Source organism: Leopardus geoffroyi, chromosome B3 (genome assembly GCF_018350155.1).
Source record: "Leopardus geoffroyi isolate Oge1 chromosome B3, O.geoffroyi_Oge1_pat1.0, whole genome shotgun sequence".
Lineage (NCBI taxonomy): Eukaryota > Metazoa > Chordata > Mammalia > Carnivora > Felidae > Leopardus > Leopardus geoffroyi.
This window is the reverse complement of record NC_059337.1, coordinates 145,100,052-145,107,410: the sequence shown is the minus strand read 5'-3', so window position 1 is coordinate 145,107,410 and position 7,359 is coordinate 145,100,052.

Here is a 7,359-nt window from a genome sequence, read left to right as displayed (position 1 = left end):
ATGATCTTTTTAATGTGCTGCTGAACTTGGTTTGTAATATTTTGTTGAGGATGTTTGCATCAATGCTTATAAGGAATACTGGTCTGTAATTTCCTGTGGTGTCTGTCTGGCTTTGGCATCAGGGTTATGCTAGCCTCACTAAATGGGCTAGGAAGTGTTCCCTCTTCTTCAACTTTTTTTTGGAAAAGTTTAACAAGAGTGGTATCAGTTCTTCTTCAAATGTTTGGTAGAATTTATCAGTGAAGTCATCAGGTCCAAGACTTTTCTATGTTAGGAGATTTTTGATGACTGATACAATCTCCTTACTAGTTATTGGTCTATTCACATTTCTATTTCTTCATGACTGGGTCTTGGTAGGTTTCCTGTTTCTAGGAATTTATCCATTTCATCTAAGTTATCCAATTTTTTCCTGTACAATTGGTCATACCACTCTCTTTTAATCCTTCTTATTTCTGTAGGAATAAATAGTAATGTCTTCACTTCCATTTATGATTTTAGAAATTTGAGTCTTCTCTCCTTTTCTTCATCTATCTAGCTAACAGTTTGTCAATTTTGTTGATTTTTTCTTTTAAAGAACCAACTTTTAGTTTTATTGACTTTCTCTATTGCCTTTCTATTTCCTCTCTCATTTATCTCTGCTCCAATCCTTATTGTTTCCTTCTCTCTGGTACCTGGGGGTTCAGTTTGTTATTCTTTTCTTAGTTTCTTTGTTTTTTTTTTAATATTTATTTATTTATTTATTTATTTTTGAGACAGAGAGAGAGAGAGCACATGCACATAACCAGGGGAGGGGCAGAGAGAGAGAGAGAAAGCATGCAAGCATGAGTGCACAAATCGGGGAGAGACTTACGATGAGAGAGAGAATCCCAAGCAGGCTCTGTGCTGCATAGAGCCCAATGTAGGGCTTGAACTCAAACTGTGAGATCATGACCTGAGCTGAAGTCAAGAGTCAGACACTTAGCCAACTGAGCCACCCAGGAACCCCATCTCTAGGTATTTTCTAATTTCCCTTATGATTTCTTCTTTGATCCCCTAGTTGTTTAAAAGTGTGTTATTTAATTTCCACAACGTTGTGAATTTTCTAGTTTTCCTCATCATTGATTTCTCACGTCATCCCACTATGGTTGGAGAAGATACTTTGTGTGATATTTGTCTTTTTAAATCTACTGGGACTTAATTTATGGCCTAACTTATGGTCCATCCTGGAGAAGGCCCAGGTGCACTTGAGAAGAAGGTATGTGTTGTTGTTGGGTGGGGTGCTCTGCACGTGTGTGTGTCAGATCTGCTTGGTTTATTGTGTTGTCCAGATCCTGTTTCCATACTTATCTTCTGTCTGGTTGTTCTGTCCATTATTGGGAGTGGGGTATTGAAGCCTCTGTTATTGTAGAACTGTCTGTTTTTCAATTCCGTCAATTTTTACTATATATATATATATATATATATATATATATGTTTATTTATTTATTTTGAGAGAGAGAGAGAGTAGAGAGAGAGAGAGACAGGGAGGGAGGGAGAGAATCCCAAGAAGTCTCCATGCTGCCAGCACGGAGCCCAACACAGGGCTTGATCCCACAACCCTCGGATCATGACCTGAGCTGAAATCAAGAGTTGGACGTTCAACTGACTGAGCTACCCAGGCTCCCCTAGGTCATATATTTTGACGGTCTGTCATTAAGCGTGTAAATATTTATAATTGCTGTATCTTCTAGCCGTATTGAACTTTTTATTTATTTATCTGTGATTCTATTTTTATTTTTTAATAAAGTTTTTTATTTGAGTAGAGTTGACACACAATGCTACATTAGTTGCAGGTGTCCCATTTAGTGACTTGACAATTTTATACATGAACCTTTTATTAACGTATAAATTAGTCTTTCTTTGTCTCTCATAAACCTGATTGATTTACAGTCTATTTTGTCTGATGTTGGTAGAACCGTCCTGCTCTGTTTTGGTTATTATTTGCATGGACTATCTTTTTTAATCCCTTTTTACCCCTTGAAAAACCTGTTTGTGTCTTTGGATCTCAGCTGAGGCTCTTGTGGGCCGTATGTTGTTGGGTCGTGTGTTTTATCCTTTCCCCCCAGCTCTGTCTTTTGATTGGACAGTTTAACCCTTTACATTTGAGGTAATGACTGATAAGAGACTCACTCTGTCAATGTGCTGTTTGTTTTCTATATGCCATGTAGCTGTTTCATCCTTCATTTTCTGCATTACTATCTTCTTTTGCGATTAGGTGATTTTTTTTTTTTGTAGTGAAATGTTTAAATTCCTTTTGTGTATATTCCATAGCTATGTTCCTTGTGATTGCCGTAAGGATTACATTTAACGTCCTAAGGTTATAACGCCCTGATTTGAATTTTTTTTTTTAATTTTTTTTCAACGTTTATTCATTTTTGGGACAGAGAGAGAGCATGAACGGGGGAGGGGCAGAGAGAGAGGGAGACACAGAATCGGAAACAGGCTCCAGGCTCTGAGCCATCAGCCCAGAGCCTGACGCGGGGCTCGAACTCACGGACCACGAGATCGTGACCTGGCTGAAGTCGGACGCCTAACCGACTGCGCCACCCAGGCGCCCCCCTGATTTGAATTTATACCAGCCTAATTTCAATAACATACAGAAATGCTACTCCTTTACAGTTCTGTCCCCACCCCTTTGGTTACTGATATCACAAAATTACATCCTTATACATTGTTGTGGTGTCAGTCCCAGCACCGATAGTAATCCCCTCAGCTAGGAACATCTGGGGCACTGGCCCAGACCAGTACTGCTCACAGAGAGCCCCGCAGACATCTCCCTTGAGGGGGCAAATTATATAGCTGGGCCAGCCCTGGATTTCTTATTGTGATCCCAGGATGCAGTTCAGAAAAAAAAAAAATCATGAAACTTTTATTACAGGTTCTGGAGGGTACACGGCATACCCGAGGGCCAAAAAGTGAGGTCATGGGGAGACAGAGAGAGGGAGAGAGAATGTGGACCTGGGACTCTGCCTCTATCAGGGTCCCAGGGTAGGGTGTCTGGGATTTTGTGGGGTCACTCAGTATTGGCTAATTTGAAGCATAGGAGTGGGAATTAAGGTGGGGGAGGGTGGAGGTAGGGCCAATCAAGTGGTCAGCTATCTACGTGCCCACAGTTTTCCACAAGGGACACTTCATGGGTGTAGGTGGCCTCATTCCTTATCTGGTTGTTATGCTGTGTCTTATAGCTGGCAATATATTTATTCAAAATGAGTGTCTTGGGGCATCTGGGTGGCTCAGTTGGTTAAGCGTCCAACTCTTGATCTCAGCTCAAGTCATGATCTCACGGTTTGTGGGACTGAGCCCCGTATTGGACTCTGTGCTGACAGCATGGCGTGTGCTTGGAATTCTCTCTCTCTCCTTCTGTCTCTCTACCCCTCCCCTATGCACGCTCTCTCTCTCTTTCAAAGTAAATAAATAAACTTCAAAAAATGGTGATTTTGAAATGAATGTCTCAGCAATCAAAAGCTTAATGCCAGGCACTTACACTTGCATTCTCAAAAACATAAACTAATAATTCTTTTAAAGACATTAGTGTCCTAAATTATGTATAAAACAAGACTTGGAATTGCAAACCAAGTTACAGTAATACTAGCTTTTACACTGGTAATTGTTTTCAATCACATAGAAAATAAGCAAATGTACAGTTATAAGCCATTGTTACAACAATACTAGCTTTTAAAATTGCCCATTATTTGCCTTTATCGAGATCTTTATTTCTCCATATGTCTTCAAGTTACTGTCTGATGTATTTTCATTTCATCTTGTAGGACTCCCCTGAATATTGTATGTATGCATGTATTACTTATTTACTTTAAAGTTTATTTATTTTGAGAGAGAGAGATAGCAAGGGGGAGAGGCAAAGAGAGAGAGAGAGAATCCAAAGCAGGCTCCGCGCTGTCAGGACAGAACCCGACACGGGGCTCAATCCAATCAACCGTGAGATCATGACCTGAGCCAGATCAAGAGTTGGTTGCTTAACTGACTGAGCTCCCCAGGCGCCCCCTGGGTATTTGTTGCAGGGCGGGCCTAGTGGTCACAAAGTCTCAATTTTTGTTCATCTGGGACTGTGTTCATTTTTCTCTCACTTTTCTCAGATTCAGGATTCTTGGCTGATGATCTTCTTTTAGCTCTTTGCATATATCAACCCACTGCCTTCTGGCCTCCAAAGTTTCTGATGCGAAATCTACTGGGATCTCGCTGAGGATCCCTCAGATGTGATGATTTCCTTCTCCCGCTGCCTTCAAGATTCTCTTTTTCTTTTGAAAGTTTGATTATAATGTGTCATGGTGTTGATCTCTTTGAGTTCATCTTACTTAAAGCTTGTTGAACCTCTTGATTGTTCATATTCATGTCTCTTATCGAATTTGGGAAGTTTTCAGCCATTAAATATTCAAATATTCTCTCTACCTCCTCTCTCTTTGTCTCTCTTTTTCTTTTCCTTCTGCAGCTCCCACCATGTGTATATCGGTCCTCTGCATACACAGGTCCCTTAGGTCCTGCTCACTTTTCTTCCACCTTTTCCATTCTGTTCCTCAGCCTTGATAATTTCTATTGTTCTATCTTCACTGATTCTTCTGACTCAAATCTGCCTTCAAATCCCTCCAGAGATTTTTCATTTCAGTTATTGGACTTTTTAGTTCCAGAATTTCTTCTTGATTTCTATTTAGGTTTCTCTCTCTTTTTGGTATTTCCATTTTGTTCACACATCACTCTCTTGATTTTCTCCATGTCTTCCTTTAGGTCTTTGAACATCTTTAAGGTAATTGTTTGAAAGATTTTGTCTAGTAGATCTGTCATCTTGTCTTTTTCAGGGACATTTTCTGTTGATTCATTTCTTTTTTTCCTTGAATAAAGCATACTTCCGGTTTCTTTTTTTTTTTAATTTTTATTTTATTTTATTTTATTTTTTTATTAAAAAAAAATTTTTTTTTAATGTTTATTTATTTTTGAGACAGAGAGAGACAGAGCATGAACAGGGGAGGGTCAGAGAGAGGGAGACACAGAATCCGAAACAGGCTCCAGGCTCTGAGCTGTCAGCACAGAGCCCGACGCGGGGCTCGAACTCACAGACCGCGAGATCACGACCTGAGCCGAAGTCGGCTGCTTAACCGACTGAGCCACTCAGGCGCCCTTTTTTTTTTTATTTTTAATGTTTATTTATTTTTGAGAGAGAGAGAGAGAGAGACAGAGTGATCAGGAAAAGGGCAGAGAGAGAGAGCATGAGACACAGAATCCCAAACAGGCTCCAGGCTCTGAGCTGTCAGCACAGAGCCAATGCGGGGCTCGAACCCATGGACCATGAGATCATGACCTGAGCCGAAGTCAGACGCTCAACCGACTGAGGCACCCAAGCGCCCCTTTACTTCCTGTTTCTTTGTATGTCTTATAATTTTTTGTTGAATGGTGGGCATTTATTTATTTATTTATTTAGAACCATGGACATTTAAATGTAATAATGTAGTAACTCTGGAAATCAGATTCTGCCCCTTCTCCAGGGTTTGTTCTTGGTTGTTACTGTCACATTCTCAGGGACGGGGCAACAGGACATTGACATGAATTTTGGGGGACACAATCCAGCCCATAAGAGCCTCTTTCCCCAATCACCCCAGTGCTTTCCCAATCGACCCACAAACAAAGTAGCTATGGTGACAGGAATGAGAGCTATTCGTGGGCTCAACAACATGGGCTTCCTCTTCCCATGCTGCTCTGGCCACTGCTGAGTGGCTTATGTGACAACAGCACAGACCAGTGTGTAGGTCTTGCCGGCATCATTCCCTGGGGAAAGCAGCCAGCCCGGTCGATTGCAGTGGAACTCCTCCATCATGGAGGGCAATGATTCACCCTCTCTGGGATAGACGCATTCTGGACGTGGCTTTGGCTTCCTTGCCCATCATGTTGCTCCTGGCGCCACAATTCGTAGACTCACAGAGCGCCTCATCCACCATCATGGTATCCACACAGCATTGCTTCTGACCGAGGAATTCGTTTCGCCGCCAGAGAAATCCAGCAGTGCGGGCTCATGGCCGAGAACTTACTGGTCCTACCACATGCCGTATCCCCCGGAAGCGGCTGGCCTGACGTAAAGGCCGAGTGACCTACTGAAGATTCAGTTATGGCGCCAGCTGGGAGACCACATTCAGGGAGGATGGGGCTCTGTTCCACAGGATTCCATATATACTTTGAGTTCGAGACCATCATATGGGTGTGTCTCCCCCCTAGCCAAGTACACGGGTGCGGGGACAAAGGGATTGCTCTCCTGGCCCCGCTCCCTCAGGGGAAGCTGTGTTGCCTCCACACAGTCAGGGCAGGAGGGTCACGTCAGCAAAGCAGGGCTTCTCCGCAGCTCTTCTCGTAACTTCCATGACCCACAGGAAAGGTTCATGGAAGGCTACCCCCTCCCCCGCACAGAAGACAGTGTAACTGGGGACTCAGACCCTTCGGGCATGAAGGTCCAGGCCATCTCATCGAGTAAAGATCCCCCACTCCTGAGGCTCTGGCTGAGGGGGGAGTTCTGGGACGAGGAGGGTCCCAGAAACAGGGGCTGTGGCAGCTTCGCTTTGTGTTCTTTGCTTGTTCAACGTGCCTGTTCGCCCACGCCGACCATTCCCGCTCTCCTCCCCTTGACATTTTCCCCGTGGGTGCAACGCATCAGAGGTTAACTGTGCAAGTGAGTCTGTAGGTAACGGGACAGCCATGGACCTGACCTGAGGAGTTCCGGACACCCCCAGGGACGGGTGGTTACTCTTGGGACTGCGTCTCCGCATCGTGGAGGGGCTTCACTTGTAGGAAGATGTATAGTGTTTGCTGGGTCCTTTCACAGAGGTTAAACGCGCGTAGAGGAGTGTGTCTGGAAACTGAGCCCCAAACTCCTCTTTCATCCGTCTCTTGGGCATTCTGGAACCTTTCTGCCTTGCCCGCTGGCAGATTGCTGAACTTTGTCAGTAGAGGGCACTGGAGGGACGGCAACGGAGGGAGGGGGTTTTCTTCCAGATCGCTCGTGGCTGTGGGCTGGCACCGGCCACACCTCCCCGGGGACTTCTTCTTCCACCACTTCCTCGCGGGGCTTTGCAGCAAGCCCCGGGCACGGCACTTGCCTGCGCGTGGCTTACCTGGCATCCCAGGGAGTGGCTTTCCAGCCAGTTCTGCTGGCAGAAGACCTCAGTGAACTTCACCAAGGCTGCATCCAATGAGGCCTGACGGGATCCCAGTACGGGTTTGGGGGGTGAGGAGACTCTCCCGGAGCTGCTCCTTCCTTGGAGCTCTGCCTCCGCTCTGGGGTGGCGGCCACATGTCTGCTGTTCCTGCATTTTTAGAGTTCCCCTCACCCTCCGTAGCCAACCC